This window comes from Bombina bombina, chromosome 2 (genome assembly GCF_027579735.1).
Source record: "Bombina bombina isolate aBomBom1 chromosome 2, aBomBom1.pri, whole genome shotgun sequence".
Classification (NCBI taxonomy): Eukaryota; Metazoa; Chordata; class Amphibia; order Anura; family Bombinatoridae; genus Bombina; species Bombina bombina.
This window is the reverse complement of record NC_069500.1, coordinates 1,271,348,354-1,271,364,400: the sequence shown is the minus strand read 5'-3', so window position 1 is coordinate 1,271,364,400 and position 16,047 is coordinate 1,271,348,354.

Genomic DNA, 16,047 nt, shown 5'->3' with positions numbered 1-16,047 from the left:
GGTCTGGTCTTCTGACCTATAGACTTTATGTTACACGATTTGCATGTAAGCAAGTATATCACATATGAAGTATTGCAGTTAATATACTCCTTGATTTTAAATGACCTTTCATCATCCGTGGACTTAAAAGTATCCCCCAAAATAGCATGTGTACATGATGTACATCGTCTACTACCACAATGGAAAAAAACATTTTTAGGGGTTAACCAATTATCTGCAGTTTTTGTTGGTAACTTATTATTTTAAGGGCCTCTGTTCAGTATGCTTTGCCTTTGCGTTGTCTCAGACCTGTTTGTGAGAGTTCCTGTGTATTACCTGGCTGTCTGACGTCCTTCCTGGTTCCTGATCCTTTGCTTGTTTCTGACTCTGCTGTTTTCCTTGTTCCTGATTCCGGCTCGTCTGACTATTCGCTTTGGCTCCTGACTCGGCTCGTCTGAGTACCAGCTCTGGTTTTGACTTGTGGACTTTTTATTATTTTTTGCTATTTATAAAGGTGTGATTATTTTTGCACTTCACGTCTCAGTCTGATTCCTGGAACCCTGACAATTTTAGAGTTAGGGTTTTTATTTTGGGGGTTGGTTGTGGGGATGGTGGGTTTTACTGTGTGTGGGGGGGTTACAGGTAAAAGCTGATATCTTTGGGGCAATGCCCCAAAAAGGGCCCTTTTAAGGGCCAGTGGTAGTTTATTGTAGGCTAGGTTTTTTTATTTTGGGTGGGCTTTTTATTTTGATAGGGTTATTAGATTAGGTGTAATTCTTTTTTTTTTTTGATAATTTGTTTGTTATTTTTCATAATTTAGTATTTGTTTTTTTGTAACTTAGTTAGTTTTCATTTTTTGTAGGTAGATAATTTTTGTAATTTAGTAGTAGTAGTAGTGTTAGGATTTTTTATTGGTAGTTTAGTTTTATTTAATTGGTAGTTTAATTTTAGTTTAATAATTATAAAAGTTTAATTGTTAGTTTAAAATTCATTTTTTTAATTTGACAGGTAAGTTTTTTTTGTAATCCTCTTTTATTGATTTTTTTAACATCAGAAATAAGATATATTCGAGCATCATGACACAAAATAAAAATAACACAAAAACCAACAAAAAATAAAACAAGTACCTTGATTATTACCATTAACAAAGTAACTAAACATGACTTATCAACGTGGATCATCTCATCCTCATTTAGTATATCTTGAAAAAATCACTGTTTTCCTTTATCTTCCCTTACTTGATTTTGCTAATACGAAAAGAAAAAAATAGAAAAAAATCATAAAATACATTACCATGTATTACATTGCCATAAGAACAACATTATAGAGACACTAAGATAGATAAATCTTCGGAAAACAATTTACATTGTGTTTAATTACCTAACTAGCATAATTATCCGATCTATGTCATGACCATGCTTATAACTTATAACATGGTTTATTCTTACATAATCACACAATACAGAGTGTATACCCTGCGAGGGAGCGACATGGAAGAAGAAAAAAAAAATGAGAGGGGGGAAGGAAATGTACCTCTCCTGTCTCCTCCCCTCCCCTACCTCAGGTGACTACCTGGTTCCTCCCCCTAACCCCACTCCCTGAAATTGGATACCCATAACGGTGGAAACAACCCATGTACAACTAAATCTGCAAAGCTCTGAGAACTTAGAAACGGCATTAAAATGTTTTTCTGAACTACCAGCGGATAGGACTTAATAATTGGGAGCCAGCTATGAATAAATTTACTGATTCGTTTTTCTGAGGTAAATTGAGTGTGGAATGCTTCAAAAATAATTTGGGCCTGTATCTCCTTAAGAAAGAGAGTAAAAGGCGGGGCTCATCCGCAAATTTTTAATTATAAGAAACCTAGCTGTAAGTATAATAGTTATAAAGGAATATAAAAAATGTTTTTTATCTGATTATGTATTTTGAGAAAAAATACAGCATCAGAAGAAAATTGAACAGATAAATTAAATAAGTGGTTAACCCAATACTGAATTTTCAACCAGAATTGCCTTATTTTGGGACAGGTCCACAGCATATGCATTAGATTAGCATTAATATAAGAACATTGAGGACAAACAAAAACTTGTGTGGGATAAAATTGTGCCATCCTAGATAAATAATATTTATTAATGAGTTTGAAGTGGGATTCTTTTAAAGTCATGGCAATCACACATTTATTTAGTGTGAGAAAACTCTGACTGATAAGATATGAGTTTATAGTAGGAAAAACACCAGCCCAACTTTTACAAATTTTCTCTACAATTATTATACCTTGTTTAGCTAGCATTATATCACATATAAGAGATATTGAAGTATTGCCGCTTCTAAACTTATCTATACATATATTGATCTCATCCCACTTAGACGCCCAATCCCCAACAGGGGAACACTTATACAAGAAATGCCGAAGTTGAAAATAGGCAAACATATTGTCCCTGGCTAAATTGAATTGTTGAAAAAGAGTACCTAACGGGTATATTTGCTGACTATCTAACATAGCCTGGGACACCAACACCAGCCCATTCTCCTCCCATTTTTTAAAAGCCTTATATTGTATTCCTGGCATAAATTCTGGATTGCCTCTTATGGGAAGAAATTTAGAAAAGTGAGGATCTACTTCCACGACCTCACAAAATTTCTGCCAGGCTATTATTACATTTTTAATAGAGGATAATATTAAAATTTTATGTGGAAGATGTTTAATTACACCATGCAAGATAGCTTTTAAAGAAAAGGGAACAATACATTGCCTTTCTAATTCAATAGTGGCAAAGTTATTAGAATAAGTTATCCAGTCAAGCACAAATTTAACTAGAGTAGCGATATTATACAATCTTAATTTAGGAAGGGCTAGGCCTGCTAGCCCTTTTTTGTGTCAACCTAACCATAGATATGCGGGCTTACATATTACCCCATATAAATTTGGTTTGATACTGATCAAATTTCCTCAGATCAATATTTGTAAAAAAACAACGGTAAATTTTGTAGCGGATACAATATCTGAAAAAACACAATAGATTTTATTAAGTTCACTCGAGAAGATATAGATAGCGTAAAGGAAGCCCATACTTCAAGGTTATTCTTAATCTTCTGTAATAAAGGTGAAAAATTCAAGTTATACCATTTTTGTGGATCTCTATGTAATATTATACCCAAATATTTAAGGTGATCTACAACTTTAAAAGGGTAAATTGAACAACTTATCCTCGATTTGATTATTCACAATAGTTCGCTTTTTCCATAGTTAATTTTATAACCCGAGAAAGAACTAAAATCAGAAAATATTTGCAGAACTAGTGGTATATGGTACGCGGTTTTATCTAAAAAGAGTAAAAGATCATCTGCATAGAGAAGAATTTTCAGTTTTTGTGGCCCCATTGAGATTCCACTAAGATTATCCCTTAAACAGATAGCCAACGGTTCTAACGCAATATTAAACAGCAACGGTGACAAGGGACATCCTTGCCTTGTTCCCCTACCAAGTATTATTTAAGGGGAGAGCATACCATTGATCAATAAATATGATGTCGGATTCCGGTATATTTTATGGACAAAATGTACAAATTGCTCCTGGAATCCAAATTGTTCTAGAGCCCTAAATAGATAATGCCACATAATGGAATCGAAGACTTTTTCTGCGTCTACCGTGAGAAGAGCCAAATCTGAGTATGTTCCCTTTTTTGTAATTTTATCTCTATTCCACATGTAATTCAGGGGGTCGATCCGATATAAAGCGTCGCCCGCAAAAGCCGGCGACGCCAATATTTGCGCGGATTTGGTATCACATATACGGCGTAACCTAGAAGTTATGCGCGTATATTTCTGCCGTCGCCCGCAGTTTTTTGGGCCATAGGCAGGTATACCAAACCCGCGCAGTTTGGTATCCAATATGCAGCGTAAGGACTTACGTGGCGAAAATGGAGAAAACTTACTCCATTTTCACCTCGCCACAAAAAGCAGCCGTAAGAAGCCTTACGCTGACTATTGGAGCCCCGTAACTCCCTAAACTAACTAGAAAATAAACCTAACACCTAACGCATGCGCAATGTCTATCTCCCTGTCAACCGCGATCTGCTAAAATAAACCTAACACCTAACGCATGCGCAATGTCTATCTCCCTGTCAACCGCGATCTGCTAAAATAAACCTAACACCTAACGCATGCGCAATGTCTATCTCCCTGTCAACCGCGATCTGCTAAAATAAACCTAACACCTAACGCATGCGCAATGTCTATCTACCTGTCAACCGCGATCCCCCCCCCCCCGAAATCCCTAATAAAGTTATTACCCCCTAAACCGCCGCTCCCGGACCCCGCCGCCATCTACATAAACTAACCCCCTACTGTGAGCCTCTAAAACCGCCGCCATCTACCTTATCTATCCCCTAATCTGACCCCTTACACCGCCGCCACCTATATAAAAATGATTAACCCCTAATGTAAGCCCCTTACACCGCCGCCATCTCTATTAAAATGATTAATTAGGGTTAATATAGTTAATATATATAATGTAATACCTATATTAACTATAATATACTTAGGGTTAATATAGATAATATAGCTGGCGGCGGGGTAGGTAGATTAAATTAGGGGTTAATCATTTTAATAGAGATGGCGGCGGTGTAAGGGGCTTACATTAGGGGTTAATAATTTTAATATAGATGGCGGCGGTGTTAGGGGCTCACTTTAGGGGGTTATAGATATAATATAGCTGGCGGCGGGGTACGGGAGCGGCGGTTTAGGGGTTAATAACTTTATTAGGTTGCGGCGGGGTAAAGGAGCGGCGGTTTAGGGGTTAATAGCATTTTTATTGTTAGGCTAGTGAGGGGGGATAGCGGATAGAGGGTTAGACAGTGCGGGCTATGTTAGGGAGGCGTGTTAGACAGTGCGGGCTATGTTAGGGAGGCGTGTTAGACAGTGCGGGCTATGTTAGGGAGGCGTGTTAGACAGTGCGGGCTATGTTAGGGAGGCGTGTTAGACAGTGCGGGTGTTTTAGACTTTAGTCAGGTTTTATAGGCGCCGGCAGATTCTAACGTGGCGCAAGTCACTGGCGACGCCAGAAATTTGTACTTACGCAGATTTCTGGACATCGCTGGTTTGTCAGACTTACGGCACGTTAGCATCTGACGGCGACCTATATGGGATGGCTCGAGTTGCGAGCTGAAACTGCGGGCGACGCCGGTTCCCTCGCTTGCGCCGCAAACTGCGATCGATATCGGATCGCGCCCCAAGAGAATAACCACTTTACGAATATTTTTTGCAGAATTGCTTCCCTCGATAAACCCAGTCTGATCAGGATGTATAATCTCAACTAACCCTTTTGCCAGTCTAGCTGCAATGATTGAAGTCAAAATTTTATAATCTACATTGAGAACTGAGATTGGTCTATAAGATGCTGGGTCCTCTCTTTCCTTGTCTTTCTTTGGGATTAAGGTTATATTAGCCGCTGTAAAAAAATTAGACATTGTGTTGCTTTGGGAAAAATACTCATTATAGAGCCTTTCCAGAGTATAATTACTTTCTTGGGATAAGAGTTTATAAAATTCCGCTGGTAATAAATCGGGCCCAGCTGCCTTGTTTAATTTTACTTTCTCTATTGCTTTAGTGATTTCTTCTCCTGTGATACAAGCATTTAGCTCTGATAAGCGTTCTTTAGGAATCTGAAGAAGTGAGATCTTAGACAAAAAGTCATCTAGATTTTAAATATTGACATCAGTTTTGTTATAACATTTTTGATAAAAACTATGAAATACCTTCATAATATTTTCAGAATCAGTAAATCTATCCTTGCCCGCTTTAATTGCTGTAATATAGTTTTTACTTTTTCTGTTTTTAATTAAGTTGGCTAAATGTTTTGCTGACGTGCTATGATATCCTTTAAACTTTAAATTCAATTTAAGTTCTTCCCTATGTGACTTCTTTTTAAGAAACACCTCCCGATTATTTCTGGCTTCACAATATTTATTCCAATTAATTGACATTCTTTCGTTGTAAAATCTTCTAAGAGCATTTTAACGTGATGTGCAAGCTGTATTTCAACTGCTCTATTTTTCTTGTTCCACGCATTTAAGTATGATTTAATTTCTCCTCTTAATACAGCTTTTTTGAAACCCAGAATACTTCTATGTTATTAATTTGAGAGATGTTAAACGTGACAAAGTCTATCCACTTTTGCTTTAACCAAACATTAAATATAGGATTGTTAAGCCAGAAACATGGAAATATAAAATTTAGATTTTTATCTTTAGGTCTGGATAGGGAAGGAAAAGCTAGAGATATGATGGCATGATCAGAAATATAAATATCAGCAATCTCTGGTTTGATTTTTAAAATAAATAGGGATTCTGAGATTAAGAACATATCAATTCTTGAGAACGTTCTATGTATTTTTGACTCACAGGAAAACACTCTAGAGTCTGGATTCTCAATACGCCATATGTCTAAGAGCTTAAGTTTCTGACAGAATTGTTTCAAACATTTTGCTCGCTTATTATACTCCCTTGTTTTTTTCTCCAAAAATCTATCTATCTCAGGGCATATTGCAATATTAAAATCTCCCGCTAAAATAAGATTCTGACAAACAAAAGGAAATAATTTAACTTTGATTTTCTCCCAGAACATGGGAGTATGAACATTTCGCCCATAAATATTACATAAAACAAAATCAACATTATTAATCATTATTTGCAAGATAATAAATCTGGCCTCAGAGTCATATTCAACCTTTTTAATCTTATACTCTAAGTTTTTGTGCAATAATATGGCAACACCTGCTTTCCTATTATTTACTGGGGTGGCTAAGACCTCTCCTACCCATTTTATCTTTAGTTTCGTTATCTCTAATTCTTTTAAATGTGTCTCCTGTAGAAACACCACCTATGAATGATGATTAGCAAGAGATTTTATAATAGGTTTATGTTTCATTGGCGAGGTGATACCTCCTACGTTCTAGGAGAGAACCTTGAGATTTTTACATATATTAGTGGTCATTCAAAATCTTAAAAAAAGCGGGAGGGCCAGGAGGATGAGTAAATCAAGGCGGGAGAGGGATCGAGAGAGAGAGAGGAAAAAAAAAAAAAGAAAAAAGAAAGAAAAAAGAAACAAAAATTAAAAACACCTATCTGCGCAGGTAGAACAAGATACTACCTACGAAACCTCTTATATGAACATGCAAATTGACATTTAGTACGATTATACCTAGTTGGCCTCACAGATTCCAAATAATTGTGCATCCTCATATCAATTTTAGGAATGTTAGACATAAAGCTACTTACACACCATATTATTTAGTTACTGCAAATTCCAGTGCTTCAGCTGTATTATTGAGAGTAATTCGCTTGTCATGGAGATGCACTACAATTGTAGCTGGGTAAATTAATTGAGCTTTGAGGCCATTATTAATAAATTGTGTGCAATACGGGGCCATCAGTTTCCTCTTTGCTGAGGTCTCACTAGAAACATCCTGAAATAATAGTAATCTATTGTTAGCTATTGTGAAAGAATCAAGCTTCTTGTATAATTTTAATATTTCAATTTTGTCCTGAAACTTAAGAAATGTAACTATACACATCCTATTTCTAGAAAGTTCCACTAGTGTGGCGCTTACCGTTCCTGCGGGGTCAGCGGTCCTTTCACTGAGCAGCGTCACTTCAGCGTGTCTGGAAAGTAACAGTGTATCACGTTCGTTCCGCTCCTCCGTGCAGTCTGTGTAAAGAATCCGGAAGTAGGGAGCCCAGCCGACACGCCTCTGTCCAGGGCGTAATAGAGGTAGAAAATGCAAAAAGGAAAAGCGGCTACAGGGCTACAAACCTACTCAATCCAATGAGTAAAGAGGGGACAGTACAAAAAAGATTTAAAAGTGAAAAGGCTTTATTATGGAACACTTAAAAACAAGCAGAGCCGTGGCTCAAAAATGAAAGCATACACTGACAAAAGGGGTAACAGTGCAGCACAGCATACATGTTTTGTGTGTCCTATTTCTAGGTGAGCCATTTACATTTGTTTTAGAAGGACCAATCCTGTGGGCTCTTTCCACTGCTAAAGGAAGTTGAGAAGCAGGGAAGCCTAGCACCTGAGGTAATACTATAGATGTAAAATTCAACAGATCATTATATTCACTCGTTTCGGGAAGTCCTACTATTCTGATATTATTTCGTCTGGAGCGATCCTCCAGCCGACTTTGTAAGATATTAATTTGAGATTCTTGTGAGTGAATTTGGGTATCTTGAGAATTAGTTAAAGCCTCTAAATCTGATATCCTATTCTCAGCTTCTGATAGCCTATTTGAGAATTGTCTTACTTCAGCAGAAAGAGCAATAATATTAGTATTTATTATTTCATTAAATTGGGGCAATATAAATTCCGTTAATTGAGTCATTATTGGCTGGAGGTCTAGGGTGGGATTAACCAGCTCTACGTTAACATCTGAACTGACGTCCAGCAGATTCGTTTTTCGATATTTTATTTTGGGGGGCATTATGGGTGAACTGTGTTTTCCTTGCGTGATAAATCTTTCCATAAAAAAAAGAAAATTAAACCTAAATACCAGTGCCAGAAAAGATTTTTTTTTTTTTTTAAAGTGAACCACTACAACTTCATGTGAGGATTAATGAAACTAATTAGTACATAGCTTCTTAATAAGATAAGTGCAAAATCACCACCAGAACAGTAACATACTGCTCCTGGCCAATTTATAAATATACTCCTTTATCTTAGGTGTGTGTGTTATTTATATTAGAAGTAATGAAATACTCCTTTATCTTAGGTGTGTGTGTTATTTATATTAGAAGTAATGAAATACTCCTTTATCTTAGGTGTGTGTGTTATTTATATTAGAAGTAATGCCTCCCTTTTTGTAAAACACACTCTTAGATTTTTTTTTTCCCTTTGTTTTCCTCCTTTTTTTCTCTTTTTCCTTTCTGTGGTAGAGAGAAACCCCTTATTTACTTTTTTGTTCAAGCCTACTGATTTAAAGGGACAGTATACACTCATTTTCATATAACTGCATGTAATAGACACTACTATAAAGAATAAGATGCACAGATACTGATATAAAAATCCAGTATAAAACTGTTTAAAAAAAAAAAGCTTTCAGTTTCACTCTGTCACAAAGGAAGTTGGAAAGCCCACTGCAAGTGGGAAAGAAGACACTCCTCCCCCCCTCCCCCTTCTTTTGCATATGAAAAGACCCTTTACACAAACAGGAACAAGCTGGAGAAGGTAGTTGACGGTATTCAAATAAAACTTTGGGGCTTGGTTGGGAGTCTGAAAATCAGAGCAATGTTATTTAAAAATAAGCAAAACTATACATTTAAAAAAAAAAAAAAACTTTATGGGCTGTATAAATAGATCATCTACAAAACATTTATGCAAAGAAAAAATGAGTGTATAATGTCCCTTTAAGCCTATAACTGTGGAATCTGCCAATTTGTGCAATAAACCATGTGCGAGCACAGTGTAAACTTCAAAACTGCATTAGCATATATTTATATTACCGGGCTTATCTAGTGAATAATTAAGGCTGACTATATTAAGCCTGACATAAAACCTCCTTATACGGGGGGCGGAGCCAACAGCCCATGCAGCAAGACGTGCCATTTCATGTAATAGACACTACTATAAAGAATAAGATGCACAGATACTGATATAAAAATCCAGTATAAAACTGTTTAAAAAAAAAAAGCTTTCAGTTTCACTCTGTCACAAAGGAAGTTGGAAAGCCCACTGCAAGTGGGAAAGAAGACACTCCTCCCCCCCTCCCCCTTCTTTTGCATATGAAAAGACCCTTTACACAAACAGGAACAAGCTGGAGAAGGTAGTTGACGGTATTCAAATAAAACTTTGGGGCTTGGTTGGGAGTCTGAAAATCAGAGCAATGTTATTTAAAAATAAGCAAAACTATACATTTAAAAAAAAAAAAAAACTTTATGGGCTGTATAAATAGATCATCTACAAAACATTTATGCAAAGAAAAAATGAGTGTATAATGTCCCTTTAAGCCTATAACTGTGGAATCTGCCAATTTGTGCAATAAACCATGTGCGAGCACAGTGTAAACTTCAAAACTGCATTAGCATATATTTATATTACCGGGCTTATCTAGTGAATAATTAAGGCTGACTATATTAAGCCTGACATAAAACCTCCTTATACGGGGGGCGGAGCCAACAGCCCATGCAGCAAGACGTGCCATTTCAGAGCTCCTGTCATTTGCTTAATATATTTTATAATTTTGGCACTTTACACAACCTTTCGTTATAAGACTGGGCTCTCAATTAATCTGTGAACACAGGATAAAGGATATAATATAATAATATACAATAGCGGACAAAATCAACGGTACACAGGCTGCCCAGTTTGTCTGCCGCATGGAGCACGCCGCCATATTGGAGGACCCTTATGCATCATCTCTCCCATGAGAGATACCTTTCTAACATTTAATTGCTTCTTTGGCTATTTCATGGAGGGGCACATCACAGCGGCGCTCCGCAACATAAATGCTCTCCCTAGATGGCCAGCTACAGGATCTTGTTCAGGTACTGAGAGCCTCCAGGGATCCACAATTACCCGTTCCACTGATAGAAGAGGCTGAGGAGACGGTCAGTCGCTGTGAACTAATCTCGCTACACTCGAGAAGAGATTCACCCCAGGATGCAGAGGATGTGTGCGGGACTGAGCTCTGGAACCTCAAGCCTGTGTTAGAGGTACGATTGGATATCTGCAAGCTATATGTCACCCTACAGTCCTCCACCATCCACACCGGGTATGAGCAGCACAGCGGGTCTAACATAAAGGCGCAGCATTATACAGAGGTTTTTACACGGCCTTCTTTAAAAGTTGGAGTGGGCTAATGAGTGTCTTATTTTGACATATGCTCCGCTGGTGCTAATACTGAGCCGGAATATACATATGTTTTCCATTGATCTGTTACCATTAAGACATTGCTAAAACTTATATTGCCATAGATGACATTTTGGCTGAAGGATTTTGATGTTTAACCCCTATAAGCAGCTATGGAGCTTACAATACTCGCATTGCAGTTATCTGTGGACATAGACATGGGTAAAGTTTTTTCTGAAGAAATATTATATGCCTGGACATGGTCGCTTAGATAATCTGAACTGGCTTACTGGTTATCTAGATAAGGTGGAGACATCTATAACCTTTTGTTTTTCTACAGGTTATGATTTTGGACCCACATTACAGCCTGTTATTAATTCTGCAGCAAGTTTGGATGTCATACAGGTTGAGATGGTGTCTATGTTAAGTGAGACACCCTAATTTTACCCAGCACCTGTTTATTAAGGATGGGAGATTATACACATATAACTTCTATTGTTAAGCCTGCATGGTTGCACTGAGTGTGGGGTTTCACCTTACACTCAGGCCCAAGACCTGCGCATAACTATGTGTTGGTCTCTTGGTATCTGGGTGCTATCCTCTTAGTTTATCTTAGTTTTCCTAAATATGGCGATACGATATGAGTGCGAATATGATAGTTTGTTGGTTATATATTATGCATATTATTATTTGTATAGACTTGCTAGTCCCTGCTAGTTTAAAGATAACTGACTATTGATAAGAAGGTTGGAGATATGGGGTCATATATTGTCATTTCTGGGGCACACAGTCAATTCCTTGGTGGATGTTATAGAGTTCTATTTATAAGATATACACTTATAATTAGCACCCTGGAAATCAGGGTATCTAAACTAGACGGGATTGCCCTAATATATTAAATGCTGGGGTGTGTTGCCAGCGGCCGGGGCGGCATACCGTAGTATTCTTGTAGTGGCATTCTCGATGTTTCGAGGCTTCTCTTAAAGCTTCGTATGCATAGAATACCAGGTATACTAAGATAGTGATTTGGGCGCAACTCATCCATATAGCTTTTCATCCCACATAAAGGGCATAATGGTCGACAACCTGGGTTTGCATACTTACATCCGGGGTTCCTGAACTGTAACTCGATTAAGCCAACTAGAGCGCTAATATGTCTACCTGGATTTAGAATGGTTCCCTTATCTTACTGTATATTTGTATTATTTGAACCAATGGGACTCTATTAGATGTACTTTTATGATAAGACAACTAGATCATAATAACATGAGTATAGAACTGTAATGCACATATGACAGCACTCGCAAATCTATGCTTTTTGTTGACCTTAGATTCTCCAGGCCCGTGCTTTCCCGCTAGTATCTTGAGAAGTAAAGAGCACTTAGTCCACTAAATCCCACCATACTGTATTATCTAAATACCGAAAATAGCCATAACTTCAAGCTCATATCCTGTATGTGTTCATTTAGTTTCCCTTATTAAATACCCCCCCCCCCCCCCCCAATATTCACCCAATTTGGTGAAGTCTGGTGCGGTATTAACCCGCCACTTATTACTAGTTTACACTGTTTGTTCTACATGTTCTAATAAGTACAAGAGCTACCTTCTTTATCATAGGTGGAAATTAGTTTTTTGTCTGCTTAATGTTAGATGGTATTAACTTTATTTCGCAACTGTTTAATGACTGCTAATAGCATAGTTAATATCTCATACAGCACCCTTAAGGAGAAAAATTTACTCTTCATTAATGATAAGTTCCTTATGCTGGCCAAGTTAAAGTATCATACTAATAGGTAGGAACTTTAGATGATAGGGTGCCATAGTAGCAAGTTATAAAAAAAAATAAAACTATAAGGTATCAAGATCAACTTTGCATTATATTTATCTGTGAAGAGCCAATAATGTGATATGATATGATGGAGGTTTGACAATTGTTTTGTTGTACTCTTATTTTCAAACATGTTTATTTTGATGTATCTTGTATTTATGCTCACTGTATTACTAAATACCTTAATAAAAAACTTTGATTTATAAAAAAAAAAAAACCTCCTTATACTTTATGTGGCACAATCAAAAACTTATATATCTGGAGCATATATCTTGATAAACCTTCCTGAAGTAACTAATACCAACTCCCTCTAAATAGGTAATACATGAAAATACAAAGGATGTAATCTTTTAGAGGAATGCGAGAGCTGCATAAATAATCAGATATTATAATCCCAGTTAGTCTTAGATTTTTAAGCTGCCCTTATTTTAGCGGCTCAATGGTTTTTAACCAGATTCCCCAATCAATAGCATATACTATCATTAGATTCAGGACAATATATTACCAACATTAACATTGAATGGTATTAAACCCTAATACATTTATCTTAGCACATTTAGCGTTACTAATGAGCCTTAAGTAATACTTTGTTACTCTTGATAAATCCACAAACTGTTAAGTTACTACTGGGTTACGCTTCTACAAGCTGTAAAGCAGTAAAAAAGAAGCAATGTTTAGCAGAACTAATCACACATAGGATCTATGAACTAGAAATAACATAAGCATTTAACATAAAAACATAGTCCAATACATATAGCCATCCACATTTCTGGAGACTATTGCAACAATCTTTAGTTTGCTATTTTAGCTTTGCTGTAATATCTCTCCAACAGTGAAAATGATAATCATAAGGCAGCACGTAACCAAAATGCAATGATGCAGAGCTTAAAGGGACACTCTACCCAAATTTTTTCTTTTGTGATTCAGATAGAGCATGCAATTTTAAGCAACTTTCTAATGTACTCCTATTATCAAATTTTCTTAATTCTCTTGGTATGTTTATTTGAAAAGCAAGAATTTAAGTTTAGATGCCGGCCCATTTTTGGTGAACAACCTGGGTTGTCCTTGCTGATTGGGCAGCACCAATAAACAAATGCTGTCCATGGTTCTGAACCACAAATTTGCTGGCTCCTCAGCTTAGATGCCTTCTTTTTCAAATAAAGATATCAAGAGAACGAAGAAAAATTGATAACAGAAGTAAATTAGAAAGTTGCTTAAAATTGCATGCTCTATCTGAATCACAAAAGAAAAAAATTGGGTACAGTGTCCCTTTAATAAAACGTTCCCAGAATAGTTACCAGTTTCATGAATAAGTGAGCTATTAAATAGTTGACGCAGAGCAACTATATATTTCAGCAATTGTTACTTCATAAAGAGAAAAAAGTTTCCAAAAAGGCACTATTACAGGCCCCACTGCCTCAAAATGTGCACTGCGTGCAGATAATTAGGTCTGGGTCCTCACGCTAATTTCCAGGCTCTTCACGTGTAGGTCTGTCTTCCAGCAGGCAAATTCTCACCCCACGAGACAGGGGGTGACGCCTGGATCCCTGCGAGTGTCAGCAACCCCTCTCTACCAGCGGGTATGGTAGTTTGCACCCAATACTGGTGCCTGTGCCTTTAGCTTGTACTCGCTTAACCACGGGATCCGATATCGGCTATACCACTTGAGGCCCAAGTGCTGTCTGTATCCCTCCTACGACTTTGGTGGTTTACACCGCAATCCTTTGGTTTCCACAGCTGGAGCCGTTGATCAGCTCAATGCCCTCTCAAGCCCTGGAGATGCGTAGGGCCTCGGGGCTGATAGCGGGGGAGATGAAAACGCGGAGACTGCAAACGAGCATCCGCTATGGAGGATCACAACCAGCGTGAATAGCTCCACCCCCAACAGGAAACCATACTCCTAGCTCAATCTCCACAAGTAAGTTTTAATTTCATTTAAGATAGGGAAAGTGTAATTTTAATATAAAGTTAGGTGGTCATTAGATTTAGGGGTTACTAGTTTAAATCAGTTTATTTAGTTGTGGGGGGGCTTTCAGTTTAGGGGTTAATAGTTTATTTTAGTATATTTCTTAGTGGAGGGCTTGACGTTTAGGGTTTAATAGATTTATTATAGCGGCGGTGTGGGCGGATGGCAGATTAGGGGTTAATAATAATATTTAAATAGTGTTTTTGATGCAGGAGGGCGGCGGTTTAGGGGTTAATAACTTTAGTATAGTGGTGACAATGTCGGGGAGTGGCGGAATAGGGGTTAATACATTTTTTTGTGGTGGCGATATCGGGAGCGGCAGATTAGGGGTTAATAAATTTATTATAGTGTTTGCAAAGCGGGAGGGCCTCGGTTTAGGGGTTAATAGGTTTAGTTTATGGGTGTTTAGTGTATTTTGTAGCAGTTTAGTTATGATTTTTATATTACAGCTTTGTAGCGTAAAACTCATAACTACTGATGACTACTCATAACTACTCATGACTACTGATTACGGATCTTGTGGTTTTAGGCTGTAACGCTTACTTTTTAGCCTCACCGCAAAACTTGTAATACCGACGCTATGGGAATCCCATGAAAATACATAATTTTTACGTTTGCGGGACTGACGTTACGGTACAGGCTAAAAGACTTGAAATGGCTGTGGTGCTGTTTTTTTTGTTTTGTTTTTTTTTAATCTTAGAGGTGCAGCCATATCCCTTTAAGCACATTGGGCAAGGAGTCCACGTCTGGTTTCCCCCATCACCCTTAGGGAGACTATCCCCAGGGTCATATTTACATATGCAAAACAGAATGAGAAGCAGTCTGCCAGGAACGAACAGCAGCATCAATAGCTTGTTCTATGGCCCGGTTGCCACCTGGTAGTAGCTTCTTTCTGCCCAAAACTTTCCTGTAGTATATCAGTCTGATCCCGCCGACATGGTCAGTCCAGCCCCGAAATACCAGGCAATTCTCCTCTGAACAAGGAACATGACAACCCCAGACGATCGTTTCGGCCTCCTTTGGGCCTCGTCAGTGAGGTGCAGCCATCCTGTGGTGCTGTTTTAACGCTGAAAATACCATATTTTCAGCGTTACAAGCCACAACGCAAAACTTGTAATCTAGCTGATTGTTAGTAGTTCCATCATCCCCTTACAAACAAAAAACAGATTGTCTATATAACGACAATATGCAGTGATCAGGGGAGAGTACATCTCATCCCCCAAAATATATTTAATCCCATAGTCATACATAAACATATTAGGATATGAAGGGACCACGTTCGACCCCATTGTCATCCCAAGTTTCTGTAAATAGAAATCTTTCTCAAATTTAAAATAGTTCCTAGTCAAAACAAAATTAAGGAGCTCAAGCAAATATTGGGTATCAGGGACCTTATACAACTTATTGTTTTGAATAATTTCACCCACAA